The sequence below is a fragment of the Notamacropus eugenii genome, chromosome 2, assembly GCF_028372415.1.
Source record: "Notamacropus eugenii isolate mMacEug1 chromosome 2, mMacEug1.pri_v2, whole genome shotgun sequence".
Taxonomy (NCBI): Eukaryota; Metazoa; Chordata; class Mammalia; order Diprotodontia; family Macropodidae; genus Notamacropus; species Notamacropus eugenii.
In genome coordinates this window covers 522,912,740-522,930,754 of record NC_092873.1, presented here as the reverse complement: position 1 = coordinate 522,930,754, position 18,015 = coordinate 522,912,740, and the positions used below count along the sequence as shown (strand labels likewise).

The 18,015-nt window shown below is 44.6% G+C and overlaps 1 protein-coding gene across 7 annotated transcripts in view; it reads left to right on the top strand.

Moving 5' to 3' along the window:
- Positions 1-18,015, top strand: part of KANK4 (KN motif and ankyrin repeat domains 4) — a 100,838-nt gene that overhangs the window by 42,184 nt on the left and 40,639 nt on the right. Inside the window, exon 1 of one of the 7 annotated variants that reach the window (XM_072649702.1) lies at positions 7,728-8,404. The exons of 5 other annotated variants lie outside the window; for them this stretch is intronic. The gene's annotated coding sequence lies outside the window, so the exon portion shown is untranslated. Of the gene's footprint in view, positions 1-7,727; positions 8,405-9,274; positions 9,443-18,015 lie in introns of those variants that run through there. One more of the 7 variants, XM_072649704.1, reaches the window with a different exon arrangement.

The window sequence follows — 18,015 nt, the reverse complement described above, 5'->3', positions numbered from 1 at the left end:
TGCATAGGAAAAAGAATTACATCTTAAATTTTTTAAAAAAATAATTATACTTTATTTTAATGTTTCATTTTTTAAAAAAAGAATTTGAGTTCCAAATTCTCTCTCTCCCTCTCCACCTCCCCCACCCATTGAGAAGGTAAGCAGCATGATATGAATTATACATGTAAAGCCATGCAAAGCGTATCACATCTTTATTTTTGCAAACTTTTGGTTTCCTTTATAATTCTGTGTATTTATTTTATAGCTTTGAGAAGGGGCCCTAGGCTTTACCAGTGTGCCAGAAGGGCCCACTACACACACACACACACACACACACACACACACACACAGATTAATTAAAAGCTCTTGGTATAGTGGAAGGAGTTCTAGAGCTCATTAGAAGGACATTAAGTTCAAATCTCACCTTTGATATTTAATAGCTATGTAACCCTGGGCAAGTCACTTAACTGATTTGTGCCTCAGTTTCCTCATCTGTAAAATGGGGGCAATAACCCCAACTACCTCACAGGGTGGTTGTGAAGATCCAGGGAATGATGCTACGTAAAGAGTACCTATTTTTATCGTCTCCAGCTCTCAACATCTTAAAACCATTGAAAATGGCTTCCTTGGTCAATATGAAGGACGTAGGATATTAGATCCAGAAAGGCTTCTTTAGAGAATACTGTGTAGCTGTATTGTCTTCCAGATCAGACCTGAAATGTGGCACTCAGAGAGGGGCTGATTCTCCTGAGGTAACTAAGCTGTCTCATAAGGTTCTGACCCTCAATGGGAGCATTTTCCCCCTTCTCCCCTCAGCGACGTTGCTGGCCTCTCAGCTGGCTTCATGTTTCTGCACCAGTGCTTTATATTCTGATGGTTTTTGCAGCTTTTCTCTTTCTGCCCTTGATTAGATCCCACATAGATAATAATAGCTTGAATATTAATATTTACTCTCATATTCTAGTATTTGTGGCATAATGCAAAGAATCTCAGCCCTGATGTTACAAGGCCAGCTCCAAGGCTCATGGACTGAGCTACCTTCAGCAAAGCAGTTAATTTCTCAGCCTCAGCTGGGTACCAGTACCTCTCCAGCCTGGCTCCCTGGGCTAGGAAGATCCTCTGAGGTCATTTACAGAAGGTTCTATTTGGAGTCAAAGGAAGAGGAGAGGCTACTTTGGAGTCAGAAAGACCTGGGATGAAGTCCCTCCTTTGACCTATACTGGCTGTCAGGCAGTCAGTCAATAAACGTTTATTAAATGCCTACTATATGCCAGTCACTGAGAATAAAAAAAGGCAAAAACATTCCTCGAAGTTTGCCGTCTGATGAGAGAAATGGCATGTGTATGAGCAAACCATTGACAGCACTCATTGCATTAAGGGAGAGTAAGGAAAGGCTTTGGGCAGAAGGTGGGATGTTAGCTGGGACATTTGGAAGTGCAATGACCGTGGGCAAATTGCTTGACCCTCTAGCTTCCCAAGAATCTCCCAAGACTTTAAGCGGTTCTAGAACAACTTCATTAGTAGAGGAAGGGTTCTCACTGGGAGTTCCCTGTCCTAATGAAATCAGTTATGTGGTCAAGGGGGAAAAAAGGCAGAGAGAGGTAGAGGGGACGTTGGCAAAGTCGCTAGAGCACTGGGTCTGAAAGCAGGAAGGCAAGTTCAAACTCTGCCTAGCTGTGTGACTCTGGGCAAGTCGCTCCACTGAGCTGCGCCTCAGTTTCTTCCTCTGTAAAATAGGGATAATAGCACCTAGCTAAAATGAGATAATTTTTAAAGCACTTTGCAAACCTTAAAGTGCCATTTAAATGCTAGTTGTTATTATTGAAGGCCCTTCCTGCCTCTGACATTTTATGTTCTATATACATAATACATATGTATACACACACATACATATGTTATGTCAGTTTATGTTATGTCCACCTGCCTCCCTCTACCTCCTGCCCAAGCTCTGAAATCTCAGGTCCCTCTCAGTGTGGATGTTTTGGGTCCTAAGGACTATCCCAGCTGGTGCATTCCACATTCTAAGGTCTCTTCTAGGTCTGACTTCCTCTGTTCTAGAGACCCTCCCAGCCATGACACTCTGTGGTTCTGATTAATCTCCATGCCCTCTGCTAGCAGGAGCCTGAGGTTGAGTGCCTGTTCATACATGATTTCCTTGGTGAAGAAGATGCTATTTCTGAGCTAACAGATCAAGTTCTGAGTTCTTAGGCTGCATCCTTTCCCCTTCCACTGCAGGTGTTCTCCTCTGTGCCCAGTAAATTAACTTTCCAGCTGCAAAATCTCTAGCTGTCATTATTTTTTAAAAGCACAGAATGCTTTCGTTGCCCTGCACTCCCCAGCCTCCATGGGCTAAAGGCTTGATTTCCTCCTGGGTTCCTTCCCAGCCTGCCTTCACCTGCTGTAGAAATGGTCAACATTATTAAATGAAGCTTTCCCCAACTTGACAGGTTTTAGATAAATATTATTGCAAAGCATTCAGTGTAAAGGCTGGGTTGTCCATTTCTGATGGCTATTGTGCTTTGAAAGGGTTGGGGAGGGGACTTGTTATAAATAGAGTCAAAAAGAGAAGCCAATTCTCTATGTGATGGAGGGGGGCTAGCCTGTCTGAAAGCTGCAGGGTGCCTTTAATCAGTCTGACAAGAGACATTAAGCACCTACTATGCGCCAGGCTATACTTAGCACTGGGAGTACAATGAAAGATAAGACAATTCCTGCTCATAGGCTAAGTGGTCGATAATCAATGGTGGGGGTGGGGCACCAAACTTCAAGGAGAGTAGGGAAAGGCTTCCTGTCAAAGGGGGCATTTTAGATCTGGAGAAGCTGAGATGAGGAGAGGGAGGGCATTGTAGGGTTGAGGCACAGCCAGTGCAAAAGCCCAGAATCGGAAATCACTGAGTAAGTGGTCTATGAGGGGCCAGAGGAGTCCTTTCTTATAGTAGCCCAATGGAAGAATGTGGCAATTTCTTTCTTGGCATGATTCGGTTACTCCCTTGTGAGGAGAATGAATGAATGAATGTATAGGGTGCTGTATTTGGAACTGGAGGATCTGAGTTCGAATCCTGGCTTAATATCTCCAGGTTTCTGTCTCTTCATCTATAAAATGGAAGCGTTGGATCCAAACCCCTCACCCTGCCCCCCATCTCCTCTTGTGGAAGTCAGGAGGACCCCTGGGCAGGGGTAAAGAAAGAGAAAAGGGGGGGCTTTCTCACAAGGAATCTGAACTCCCCTTCACTCTTCTCTCCCCCAGATGAGTCCTTGACTCCCATACAGTTTGCTCATGGAGTTGCTAGTCCTGGGGATGATTTCCCCCCTAGAAGGCGGCACTAGACAGATTTGTAGAGTGTTTTCCCCTCCCTCTCCCTGCTTCAGTAGAATTCAGGCGGAAATGACCACGGTGATAAGAAATATTCCCAGAGAGTTTTGATTTGTTGATTTGTTTTGGGCATGCTAAAATTTCCCCGAGCCCACCCAGCTGCTCTGGTAATCTCAAAGACCTCCTGGGTAGCTGACCTTTCCCCCTAACTCAGTCAAATCCTATGGGAATTTAGTAACAGAGAAGTCTGTGTGCTCTCTCCTTCTCTTGGACGGACTGGCGGCTTTCTCCTTTCCAGCGTGATATATGGACCCATAACGAGCATTTATTAAATCCCTGTTATGTACCAGGCACTAGGAGCTAAGGGCTGGGGCACAGAGACTGAAAGAATTGACATTCTGATGGGGAGAAGCAGCTCTTAGACAGATGTGCACAGAATATACCTAAACTAAGTGCAAAATGAGATTGGCCTTGGTGAATGGGGACCCCTAACAACTGGGGGAAGGAGGATCAGAAAAGGCCTTGTAGAGGAAGTGAGGCTTGAGCTAAATCTTGAAGGAAGCAAGCTAAGGAGGGAAGGCATTCTAGGCCTGGGGTACAGCCTATGCAAAGACCCTGAGGTGGGACAACAACTCAACCAGTTTGGCTGGAAGGTAGAGTGTGAGAAGTGGAGTCATGTGCAGTAAGCTTAGAAGGTGAAAGGAATTCTTCATCCTATAGGTCTGGGGAAAGTAGAATCGAAAAGTAAAATAAAATCCAGACCCCTTAGCACAACATTCAAGGCCCTCTATTGACTCGAGCCTTCCCAGATTGATCTCATCCTTCTCCCCATAGTGTGCTCTCTATTCCAGCTGGAATGGCCTATCCATTCATCATCTGAGCTTTTCTCTTTATCGACTTTGTGACTGTGGGCAAGTCCTTCTCATAGACTCAGTTTCTTCACCTGTAAAATGAGGGAGTTGGACCAGAAGCCTTCTGAGATCTCTTCTAGCTCTAAAATTCTGATCTCATGTTCTTCCATCCAACAATCCAACAAGCAGTTATTAAATGCCTACTGTATGCCAAAGACTGTCCTAACTGCAATTACAAGAAGGAAGCCTGCCTTCAAGGAGACTGCATTCAACAGGTGCCAAGATGTAGAAATAGGAAGTGATAATTGGAGAGGAGAAAACTTGGGTGATTCCAAAAGGCCTTGGGTGGGAGGTGGAAGTTGAACTAAGTCTTGATGGAGATGAGGAAGAATGAAAGGGAGAGGTGAGCAGGGAGAATGTTGCAGGCATGGAGGAGCATCTTTGAAAGGTTCTGATATTCAGATTTCTAAGGTCTATCCTAGCTCTAATGTTTTAGGTCTTAAGGAAACTCCCACCTCTGACAATCTATGTCCTAAGCTCTCTTCCAGATGTGACATTCTGTGTTCTAAGATCCCTCTCAGCTCAGACATCTGATGTTCTAAGGTCCCTTCAAGATCTGACATTCTGTCCCTCCCAGATCTAAGATTCTATGACCTCTGTTGCTCCAGGAAGAAAGATTTTGCAGACAAGTATTTAGTGAAAACTGAAGTGGTTTTATCTTTTTTCCTGTTCTTAACTGTCATGAACCTCTCTATCTCTGTCTGTCTGTCTCTCTCTGTCTCTCTGTCACATACACACACACACACACACACACACGCACACACACACACACACTCTTATCTTCTGAGCCTCAACATGGGCCTTCCCTGTCCCTGATGTGAGTGGGAAATCCAAGGACTCTATGTCTCTGAAGAGATACAACAGAAAAGATGTTGAGAGTTAAGGGTCTTAAGTCACCTCTGTCCATATGCTGAGCATAGAAGGGCACGTTGGCAGCTGTCCCCCTTTGCCTACAGGGAGGATGAGGCAGCATGAACTAGGAGAATGAGCCCTTCCCTGGGACTCAGGACATTGAGGTTTCAGTCCTGCAACAAACAGTCCAGGAAAATCTCTTCTACTTTCTGGGCCTGTTTCCTCATTTGTATAAAAGGAAATTGGGCTTGATGGCCCCAGAGTTCCTTTCTGGAACTGTGATTGTGAGTATTTATTCTGAAAAAGGACAGAGGGAGACTGGACACACACACACACACACACACACACACACACATACACACACATCAGGATGGATGGGCTATTTAAAGAGAGAAGACTCTGGCCGATGAAGATGAGTGTTTTCTTTCAAAGATGGCCTTGTTTATTCCTGCAGACAACTCAGTTTATGAATGAAGAATTCCTCCCCTCTCCAGCTGCACATTATTTCTGATAGTGGAGGCAATGGATGTGATAATTTCAAATACTTCTGGGAGGCAATTCTTTCTTGGAAAAACTCAATGAAAAATGTGTGTATGAGAGGAGGAGGGGGTGGAGAGAGAGAGATGGGGGACAGAGCCAGAGGAAAGGATGGAGATGGGAGAGAGAGAGAGAGAGAGAGAGAGAGAGAGAGAGAGAGAGAGAGAGAGAGAGAGAGAACTTTAGTAAGTAAGACTGTACTAAGACTTTTGGAACGTTCTATATTTTGGACTTCAGTTTCTTGATCTGTGCATTGAGGGAGTCAGAGCAGATCATTCCTGAGATCCCATCAGGGAAGAAATGGGAAGGAGGAGGAAGGAGAGAAGGGAGAGAAGAGGAAAAGGCTGAAGGAGGAGAGTAAGAGAGAGGGGGCAAAGGAGAGACCAGGCCTTTAGATTTCTCACATAAAACTCAAAGGTGGTGGCGTAGTAGAAAGAGAACTGGAATGGGAGCCCAAAACCTGGGTTCTCACTCTGCGCCCACCAGAATTTACCGTGCTGCTGCTCTGTGACTGAGGTTCCTCATTTGAAGGATATTGGCAATCATGAAACATGCTTCACATGGTTTTTTGGTTTTTCTTGAGATCACGGACTTGGAAACACTTGGAAAAGCAAGAGTCCTGCGAAGGTGTCAAGTATGATAAATTTAGGTGGCATTTCTCCAAATTGGGGTTCTCCACTCTGGGCAGGGCAGACACAGTTGACCATGATTTTGATTTCGCTTAGAGAAGACTGCCAAGAAACCTGACCTTTGAAAGAACATCCTGCTGGCTAATGGCTGAGGACGGCAGATACTCTTTATTTTTAGTTTTCAATTTTATTTTTATTGACGTCTTTTTGGGTTACATCACCTTCTTTTAAAAAAAATTCCTCCCTTCTCTTCTACCCAATAAGTCATACCATGTAATAAAGGCTATAAAAAGGGGAGGAATTCAGAAAAACCAACTAAAATATCTTCGGTACTTGTCTGTGTATCCATTATTTCACTCCATACTCCTCTAGCCCATTAATGAGGTCTATGAGGCACAATGCTAGACACAGACGGATACAAGGATGAAGATGAAGGGGACCCTTGCCTCAAAGGAATTTACAGTTTAATAGCAGCAAGGAAGACATTCACCTAGACAGGAGTTACAAATCATTCATATAGAAAGATAAGTTACAAATAAACCAGAGAAGCACCATGAGCTCTGATGAGATCACTTCTGGGTGGGGGGATCCAAGAAGGCTTTTTGATTATGGAACTTTAGGCTGGGAGGGATCTTAGAAATGGCTGCTTCCTTTCTCCTTCCATGTAACGCAAGAGGAAACTGAGACCCACAGATCTGGCAAGAGGCAAAACTGAGATGAACCTAGATTGTGATCTGAGAAGAGACAAAAATAAATCCATGTCTGTCCTCAGAGGACCTGAGTTCCAGCACTATTTCTCATGATTCCTGTCTGTATGACTTTGAGGGGCCATCATCCCTGACCTTTGTTTCCTCTTCTATAAAATGAGGTCAGATTAGAAGGCTTCTGAAGTTCCTTTCATCTCTAGATCTGTGTTCCTGAAATGTGAGCATTATTTCATTTATTTAACATAATTATTTCATCAAATGTAAACCACTTGAGAGCAGGAACTGTTTTGGTTTTTGTCTGTATTCTCAGCTCCTGGAACATAGTAAGCGCTTAATAAATGCTTACTTGCTTGATATAGTGGGTGCTTAATGAATGCTTGATTGATTGACATAGTAAGATGTGTAATAAATGCTTTCTTGGTTATTGAATAAAATGAGGGCAGGCATGGATTTATTTTTGTCTCTGTGTCCCCAGCACTTAACACAGGTCCTGGCATATAAGTAGTTGCTTGACAAATTCTTGATTTAGGGTTAAGCACATAGTAAGTATTTAATAAATGCTTGATTGACAAAGTAGGCACTTAATAAATGCTTTCTTCATTACTGAATGATTGAGGGCAGGCATGGATTTATTTTTGTCTCTGAATCCCCAGCACTTAATACAGGGTGCCTGGAACTTAGTAAATATTAGTTTTTCATTGAATGGGATATTTTAGCTTTTTTTTTGTATTTGTAGTCTTATGATATGACACTCCAGGTCACAGTTCAACATGCATTTATTAAACGCCGGGTGTTTGATGGGGGTGGTGGTGTTAGAGCAACTCCATAGCTGCTCTCTATGAACAGCTCACTACAAGGGGCAGACTCGCTTTTGACTTCTGATGACCACGGCCCAGAAGTGGAGGGAACGATCCTAGGCTCCTGAGGGAGGCCCTGACGAAGGCTGAGACTGGGCGGTGGGGGCCCGCATGGGCTCCACCCCTTCCCCCATTGAGTGGCTGTGTCCTGAGGATGACCGAGGCCAGGCATGTGGTGGAAAGTTCAGGGGACTTCTGGCTGAGCCCGCAGATTGGCGGCTCTTCTTCCCCACCATTGATTGTGCCTTGGTGTTCCCGCCCCCACCGAGGTTCACTAGGAGCGTCAGCTCCGTCCCCTGGACAGCTCCGGCCTGTCTCTCTGGCTGCGACTGTCACTGACTTGGAAGGCAGCCGCCGCTCCTGCCGAGGGAGCAGAGCCAGACAGCTCGCGATGGATGAGTAGCCGCACCACCTTCCCAGCCTCCAGAAATCTGCTCTCCTCCTTGCCCCGCAGCCCGCCTCCCCCGGGCCCCACGTCGCTGGGCTGAGCCGCCGTCCCCGGAGATGGATCCATAAACTGATCGGCTCGCCTCTCGTTCTCTCCGCACCCGTCAGGACTCGACTCGCTCGCTGCCTTTCAGCTCCTCCTGGGGACGGCGGATTGATGGGCGAGCAGCAGGTACAGCCTCCCTGAATTCACCATGCCCTGTTCCCACTGGCAGTGGGGTTGGAATTCGGAATTCTGCTGCCTATGAAAGGCTCGCTCCCTAAGACACCCTTGTCTTTGGGTGGGGAAAAGTGACTTTTTTTGACCAAGTTGTAGAAGTGAAACTTCTTAACTAATCTGCTTCCCTGGAGAGGAAGAATTTAATTAATGAGCCCTGTCACTTGTCGGGGGAGGAAGGAAGGAGACCTGCCTTAATGCTGTTATGGGCGACCTCAAAGTATGCCACAGCTTTTCTAGAGATAAGCAAGGGTGAGGATTGGGAGGTCACAGGACTTGGATTCGAATCCTAGTAAACCCTTTTACCACCTTTGAGATATTGGGCAAATCCTTCTTGTAATGATGACCTTTTCTGGGCCTCAGTTTTCTCTTCGGGAAGATTGCCTTAGATAAAGAAATAGAGGACAAAGAAGTGGAGCATTTATTAAGTGCTTGCTGTGTGCCAGGCACTGAGCTGAGTGTTGGGGATGTGCCCTCAAATAAGACATAATAGGGGAAGAAAACACATAGAGGAGCTGGAAGGTGAGAAGGGGAGATGATGTGAAGGTCCCTCCAGCTCGAAGTCTATGATCTTATGATAGATTATTGGCATGTGTCCTAGAATTGAGTCCCTTTCAGTACACGTTGCTAGGTCTAAATCTGGTTATTGCATTTTAATTTTTTCCCACCTCCCCCAAGGGAAGGCTTTGATTCTGGAGGCAAGAGAAGGGAGCTTCTACTATGTGCCAGGCACTGTGCTGAGCACTTTGACCTACTCTATCTCATTGCTGGACAGTGAATTCCTTTTTGATCTCCTTTGTCTGTTGGGGGTGGGGTACAAAGGAGTCTAGGATTTGTTGGCCCAACAAGGGCGTCAGTCACTTTGAACAGCCAGGACACCCGCTGCTATTGGCATTCGGAGCCCCGGGGCTTTTGGGCAGCAGGGCAAAGCAGCCTCCCTGGAAGGAACTCGGCCCTGAGTCAGGGCCACCTGCCTTGGCTGCGGGGAGGAAGGTGAGACGGTAACCTCTGCTCCATTTCCTAGACCCCCAGGCTCTTTTTCCTCCCCAAGTGTTCAAATCCAACTGCTACTGCAATGCAGAAGAAAATGATAGGCACTTGTAGAAAGTGTTGGGATGGATTTAATGAGATCTGTGTTAATGTGGCATTTATTGGAGATGAGTTATCTCCTGGCTTACTGGCCAGAGAGGGCTCAGGATCTTGGTGGGGAATGTTGGGGGAAATTCTACCTTCAGCGCCCCGGGAGTGGAGAGGGTGGAGGGGGTCTCTGGTCATCAGGGTTAAACATCATACAGTTCTCTACCATCTTCCCAGGGTGCCAGGCACGTGCTTGGGTCCTTGGCTCCTGAATTCTTGGGGAGGGGGTGGGAAATTGCCAAAAGTAAATGAGAAATGAACTTCCTCTTGGCCTGCTCTGTGCACAGGGTGGAGTGACTTGGGCTTTTGAAAAGGGGTGGGGGGGGCAGTGATACTTGGTCTCTGCAGGCAACAGCCAAAGGGAATAAAAGACATTCAGCTTTGGTGCAGTACCTGGACTAATATTTGACTTTGTGATGTCGGCTGCTGTGAGGATTTTCAGGGTGAAGAGGCTGCGTTCTAAGCCAGACTTTCTTTAAAAGAAAATCAAAGATGCTGTTTGTTTTGGCACGCTGCCTGCCTCAAAACGAAATACAGCATTTTTAATAATTGCCTAATAAAGGAGAAAGCATAGAGGGAAAGAAATTGCTGTGTGGGGGAGGGGCTGGTTTTCAGTAGAACTTTGCTCTGGGGAGAGGTGGCAGTCTTGGCATGTATATAGATGTACTTACATATATACACAGACATACACACCACGGTTTGTAGTGAGACTGCTTTGGAAAATGGAGATAATTACAGGGGGACCTTCCCCCCTCACTTGAAGGAGGGTTTAAAGTCCTGATGGGCCATCTCTGGGATAGTTGGGGGAGGTTGAGACCCTTGCTGCCCTCCCATGACAGTGGAGTGACTGGAAGCTGAGTAAGGGATCTCAATCCCCATTCTTGCCCAAATTATGGCCACAAGGCTAATGACTAGGGTTCATTTCCATGAAATGTCTTGCAAGTGGGGTGGAACCTGAGATGATTCTGCTGTTGGGGGAGATAAGGAAAACGCATGGTCTGAACAAGCTGGCTTATAGGGAAGAGGGGTAAGAATAAGGCTGGCAGGTTCTGTGAAAGGCTGGGGAGATGCTACATATTTCTGGAGTGAGAAAGACCGCTGACACTTTATAGTGGTGCAACCCTGTGCAGATTACTCCACCTCTGTTTGCCTCAGTTTCCTCAGCTGTAAAATGGGGCATCTAATTTCCATTGTTGATATCAAAGGAGATCATTGTCAGGTGCTTAGCTCAGAGCCTGGCACATGGGAGGGACTTTTAAGATGTATTCCCTTCCTTTCCTCCCTCAGGAAGATCTTTCTCTGACCCTTCCTAGCTCTGTAACCCTGTGCAAGTCACTTCACTCTGTTTGCCTCAGTTTCTTCATCTGTAAAATGAACTGGAGAAGGAAATGGTCAGCTCCCGTTTATCCTGGGGATAGCTTGTTCATACCTAACTTGCCTGTTGTCTCCTTGCTAGACCGGGAGCTCCTGGAGAGCAGGGACTGGCTTATTCTTTCTTTGTATCCCTAGTTCTTAATGCAGAGCCTGGCACACAGTAGGTGCTTTTTCTATTTAGTCTTTCCACTTTGTTATACACACAGTATAGGCCTTAACCAATGTTTGCATCTAGAGTGGAGTTGAATTAAATGAGGTTGGCGCTGAACTGAGCTTTGAGGGAAACTCAGGATTGGAAGAGCCAGAGGTGAGGAAGGAGGGCATTCCAGACATGGAAGATAGCCTTGGAATCTCTGCCTACTCTCTTTCAAAATATCCTTGTAAAAGAAAAAAATAGAAAAATTGCACCTGGAGTCATCCCTTCCAGTCAGGGCCTAAATGATGTTAATTATTAATTATTAGAGATAATTATTCAATTCTGCAAAATCTCCAGTTGACAGTTCTAGAACGAGGGCATGGCCCGATATGTGATGTCTCTCCATACAAGGCTAAGAAAATAACCATAATGGTGGGAAATCATAAGGAAGAATTTATATTATAAGAAGAAATTATAAGAAGAATTAATATTTTCCTCCCAGACTCTGCCAGATATGGAAACATTGATTTGGCTTCCAGTGTCTGGGGTGAGCTGGAAGCTGTTTCTCAATCATGGGTGGCTGCCATCGCAGCCCAAGGAATGACTGAGTAGTATGGCAAAGGACAGACTTTGGTGAGGTAAACCCCTCTACATGCTCAAGTGATCCCACCCTATCCTATCTTCTCTAGCAGTTTGCTCCCACTCTCCCACTAATCTCTCATCTCTTCCTATCTACTGGCTGTCTCCCCACTGCCTACAAACATGCTGCTTTATTCCCCTTTCCCCCCAAACCCTCACTCGATTACTCCATCTCCTCTGAGTAGCGTCCTAGATCTCACCTCCCTTTCTTGATATGTACAACGCTTTCACACTCTTCTAAAGCCTCTGGCTGGAAATCGAGGAAAGTCTGGTTTCCAATTTCATCATTCAGCTGAAATTTTGCTCTCTTATCCAGTGATCTCTTAATGGCCAATCTGAATGGTCTTTTTCCCCTCACCTCTCACCCTTCTTGACCCCCCTGCAGCCTTTGACCCTGTGGATCACCCTGTACTCCTAGACACTCTCTGCTTTCTGGGTTTTCATGGCTTCTCTCCCCTCCTCAGTCTCCCTTGTTAGCTCTTCTTCCCTTTAACTGTAGGCTTTCCCCAATTCCATGTGATCTTATCATCTCCCATGGATGCAATGATCACTTCTATGCTGATGATTCCAGCCCTAACTTCCCTCTTTAATTCCGGTTTCACATCTGCTTGTTGGGAGAACTGGATGCCCTGCAGATATCTTAAACATGTCTAAAACTGAACCCATTGTTTCCCCACCCCACCCCCATGCATTCTGTTCTTCTGAACTTACCTATTACTAATTTTTATTTTTGGTGAATCTCTATTACATAGATCTTGATTTTCCTCCCCCTCCCCATTATTCTTGAGGGTACTCCAGTCCTACCCATTGCCCAGGTTGGCATCCTTGACTCACTCCACATAGTCAGTTTGTGACCACTTCCTGCCCCTTCTCCCCTCACTGTCCCCTGTTCTCCACAGCCATCACCTCTGGGTGGGCTTTCATCATCCCGCATTTGACAATGCAGTAGCTTTCTGGGTGGGGTCCCTGTGACAAGGCTGTCCCTACTTCAGACCATCCACTGTCCACTCAGCTGTCAAATGGGTTTCCTTAAAGGCACTCCTGACCATGTCAACTGTCAGTCAGTTAATATTTATTAAGCACCTACTATGTGCTTAAGCACTGGGGATAAAAAAAAGGCAAAAGACAATCCCTGCCCTCAAGGAGCTCACAGTCTAGATCACCCCTTATTCAATAAACTCCTGTGACCCCCTATTACCTCCAAGGTCAAATATAGTCTCCCTGGTTTGGCTTTTAAAGCCTTTCACAACCTGGAATCTTCCTCCCTTCCCAGTCTTCTTACATTTTCCTCCCTACCACATACTCTGATCAAACAATACTGGTTTTCTCCAGCATGACACACCCATCTGCCAACTCCATGCCTTTTTACTGGCTGGGTCCCATGACTGGAATGCTCCCTCTCCACAATGCCACTTCCCAGCCTCCCTGGCATCCTTCAAGTTTGATCATGCCAGAGGGCTTCACTAGTCCTTTTCTTGGAACCTAATGCTGGCACCTTTCCTCAATGTACCCTGTATGTATCCTGCACGTTCATGGTGGTCTGCGTGTCCTCTCCACATTAAAACATGAGCTTCTTGAGAGAAGTGACAGTCTTTTGCCTTTCTTTATCCGTAGGTGCCTAATAAAATTTTTAATTAATATCTTTTGTTTGTACATCACCAGGATTTCTCCTAGTATTTCTCCTCCCCTTTTCTTCCAGAGAGCCATCCATATAACAAATAATTTCAATTAAAATAAAAGAGGGAAAAAATGGGGAAAATCAGCAACACTGATCGAGACATCAATAAAGTCTAACACTATGTGCAGTGTTCCACACATGATCCTCCTGCCTCTGCAGAGGAACCAGGGGAGGGATCTCCTCATAGCTCTTCTCTGGGGACCTGATTGTTCTCTGGAATTTTGCAACATTCACTTTTCGTTGTTCTGTGATGGTTCTTTCCATTTACTTGGTTACAGGCTTCTCATAGAATACTGTTGGACTTTGCCTGCTTCATTTTGCATCAGATAGTGTCAGCCTTCCCATGCTTCTTTTACTCATCACATTTGTCATTTCTGGTGGCACAGTAATATTCCATGACATTAGTGTACCATGATTTGTATAGCCATCCCCCAACTAATGGGCATCACTTTGTTTCCAATTCTTTGCTGTCATAAAAAGTGTTACTACAAATACTATCATCTATATAGGGGCTTTGTTGTTATAAACAACTCTGTGTGTGTGTGTGTGTGTGTGTGTGTGTGTGTGTGTGTGTGTGTGACAGAGAGACAGAGGCTTGTGATGAGATGATGGTGCAGCAGGAAGGTAGGTGTTCCTATATTGAAATTGGAGGCTCTTGTATACTGTGAAGAGGATGAACCCCAAGATCATGTCATATAAGGACTGGTTGAAGTCGAAGACTTAAGGGGAACATCAGTGCTACCATGCCCCCTAACTCTGGGTTTTCCCCAATGCATTATTCAGTCATCTACATGCTCTTCACCATTCCATCATCCCATCATCCCATATGGGTTTAATTATAACCATTTTCCAAATGACTCTCAAGTCTCCATTTCCAGCCCCAGTTGGACCTATAGATTGAGTCTCACATCATCAGCTGCTTTTTGGACATCGAAAACTGACTGTCATGTCAACATTTCAAGATCAGCATGTCCAAAACAAAACTGATTATCCTTTTCCCAGAGTACTCCTCTAGGAAGCCCAGAGGAGGTAGGTTTGCTGCTCTGCATGGGAAAGGCATTTATCACAGGACGTTTGGGGTACAAACTTGGCCATTTGGAGAAGGGGAAGGCTGGCCAGCTCCCAGAGAGACATTTCTGCTGGGCCCACGCTCAAAGATGGGGCATTAAAAGGACTTAGTTAATGCCTCTCCCAGTTTGATAGAGTACCCCATCACCTCTCACAGCTGTGGAACTTAGGGACGAGAGAACAGAATGGACAGGTGTAAGGGTCAAGTTTAAGCTCTAAAGAGCTTTGTCGGCCAAAAACAGTTTTGTGGTGAAATGAATGCTGGGGTCACTGCAAGGACTTTGGTGCCTTATTTAGTAGTTAGATGGCACAGTAGGTAGAATATTGGCGTTGGAGAAAAGACTTGAGTTCAGATTGTGTCCCATATTAGACACCAACATCATCATCCTGGGTAAGTCATTTAACTTGTACCAGCCTCAGTTTTGTCATCTGCAAAATGGGGACAATAACTGTACAGAGTTATTGTGAAGATCACATGTAAAATGCTTTATGGACTTTAAGATGCCATATAAATGCTAGCTATTACTATTATTATTTGTAAAAAGAGAGGGCTAGGCAAGATGATTTCTTAGTTTTCTTCTTCGATCCAGTGACTCTCATTTCTCACTTTTACTCTTCAGGGAAGGTAGGTAATTAAGCATGTTGTAAACCTTAAAGGATGATAGAAATAGGAATAATTATTGTTATTGCTCTAGTGTCTATCACAGGGTTTTATGCCCAGTGGGCACTCAGTAAATAATTCCTGAGTGGGTGTATAAATCATGTAGTCATTAATTTATTCAGCCAACATTTATGAAGGACTAATCCCATGCAAAACCTTGCTAGACACTGGAGATACAGAGACAGTGATGATGGAAGCGCTGTTTACTTTATCAACTCAGTAAAGATTTATTGCATCCCTTCAGTAATGCTTCAAGGCGTGTTCACATACGAGGCTTTTGAACAGGCCATCTAGCCCAATCTTATAGATGAGGAAACTGAGGGCTAGAGAGGGATAAGATGACATATCTAAGGTCACCATGGTAGTAAGTAATAGAGCCGGGGCTTTTTTAAAATTGATTTTTTTTTAGTTATTAAGCATTTTTTTGTCTTTCTCCCATACTCTCTCCCCTACTAGGAAAAAAAAGAAAAAAAACACTTGTAACATATATATAGTCAAGGAAAACAAACTCCCATCTTGATTGTGTTCAAAAAATTGAGTCTCCTCTCTGTCAGGAGGGGGCTGGTATTTTTCCTCATTGGTCCTCTGGAATCATTATTGAACCTTGCATTGGTCGGAATTTTTAAGTCTTTCAAAACTGTTCCAATCCTTACATTTTCTTCTGTTTTTCAATCTTTTGACTTTGTTTTGCTATTTCTTCTTGTCTTCTGAGTCATTAACTTCTGTTTTTGTCCATTTTAGGAAATTTACTGTTTGGAAGGGGTACTGTGTCTCTTGTGCTAAGCTGTTCATTCTTTTTCCAGTTGTCTCCTCCTCAGCTCTCATTTCTTTTCCAATTCTTTCCTCTAACTCTAATTTCATTTATAATATCATTTTAAGGCTTTTTTCTTTAAATAATTGCATCTTTTCTTCTAGGAATTCTAGTTGTGGTGTTTTGTGGGTTTTCGTTTTTGTTTTGCAAGCCTTGTTTTTCTTAGGTTCTTGGTTCATAGCTACTTTGGGTTGCTCTCTTCTGTGTTTGTGTCTTGGGCATCCTTAACATCGGAAGAGAATAGTGCTTTCAACATTTGTGTGGACTCATTTTTCTAGTGATCTATCCAGTGTTATTGGTCTAGTTGAAAGCTCTGGAAGCTGAGTTTGTGATCCAGGCTCCTCCAGGATATGACTCCACTTTTTTCCTCCTTTTTCTCCTCCCCTGATGCCTCTAAGACCCCAGTGCAGGATTAGCTCTGAATGTTGCCACAACTGGGAGCTCTGGGGGATGCATCCATGTTCTTGGCCCTCTGGGAGACATATCCTCCCACCTTTTTGCTACTTGATCTGGGTCTGTGACCCCAGCCCATTCCTTTTTCCAAAGCTCCTGCTCTGGGCACTTGGATATAGGCCAAAATCATTATCTTGGGTTGGAAAGGGCACCATCTATAATTCTTCCTTTGACTTCCTAGATACTGTCCCATTGGGCATTTGTAGGGGCAGTGGAGCTGCCTGGTTTCTTTGATTCCACCATCTTGGCTCAGTCTCCCAGAGCTGGGATTTAAAACCAAGAGTTAAAAAAACCCAGCAAAACCAAGAGCTCTGACTGTGAAATGGCATGAGATAAACAAAAGGGCGTTGACCCTGGAGTCGCAGAGCCTGGGTTCAAATCCTGACTTACATCTTGGGTAAGTCATGAAGACTCTCCAGGTCTGTAAAATGAAGGTGTTGGACCTGAATTCTAAGGTCCCTTCTAGGTATAAATCTCTGATTCTTTGACTCCAGATAAAATCCTTTTCTCATGCACCACATTCTAGAGAGATTTTGACCCTGCCCACCTTCCTGGTGGAACCATGCCATGAGCGCTGGCTCTTTCCATCCATTTCTACATTCTATGATCAGTCAAAGTGTCCTAGCCAAGGGCTTTAGTTTGTTTTCCCTGTTTGTCAGAACCAGTATCTTTCCAGTTGTCTTATCTGGTCTTTGGTTTACCCTCTTCCTGTTTTCTGTACTGTCCTATCCATCGCCTTTCCTCTTCCTTTCCCACCCCTTGTACCTCCTGCTTGGCCCGCTTGGGCTCAGAAACCACAGATCCAAGAATTGTAGAGTTGAAAAGGACCTGAGTTAAGTAAAATTCCTAAAGCAGTTCTCCTCTTTCTTCTGGGGAGCCATTGATAGTAAATGTGTCTAGTATGTGTGTAGTTGCAATAATAAACAGCCAATTTAATGGATGACCTATGGTGAGAGGGACCTGCACTGAGTTGTTTATGATTGGGAAGAAGATGGGGAATCGATTTGAACTTTGGGGGAAATTTACAGTCAAGGTTTGAGACACAGGAATTCAACCTCAAGGACAGTGTGAATCATAACTGATATCTTCTGACCTTCAAGGCGGGGCTTCTCTGTTTTGAGCCCAGCAGGTAAAAGTCACCCCAAGCCAAACTGGCTGCTTTCTCTGCAGGACGGGCTGTCATCTGGTCTCTATTATGTAATTGATTGAAATATCACTGCCTGTTTTGCAGATGTACACCTTCCAGCGCTTTTTAAAAAAATATCCATTTGACCTGTTATTTTCTTACCTGGATAGACATTTTCTTCACAAACAGAGTGGTCATCATTACTGATACTGGTAGAGTTTTCCAGTTAATAGGAATTCTGACTTTGGGCTGCTCCAGTTTGGTTCTCATAAATCAGAGAATCACAGAATTCTATACCTGGAAGGGACCTTAGCTTCTAGTCCAGTTCCTCCATTTTACAGATGAGGGAAATAAGGTCCAGAAACATGCAGGATACTCAAGATCCTGTAGAGAGTGTGGAGAGTGGAGGGTTGGGGGGTGGAGAAGAAAGTTGGGGGGCATAGACAGAGAAAGAGAGAGAGATGGGGATTTTTGATGAGATAT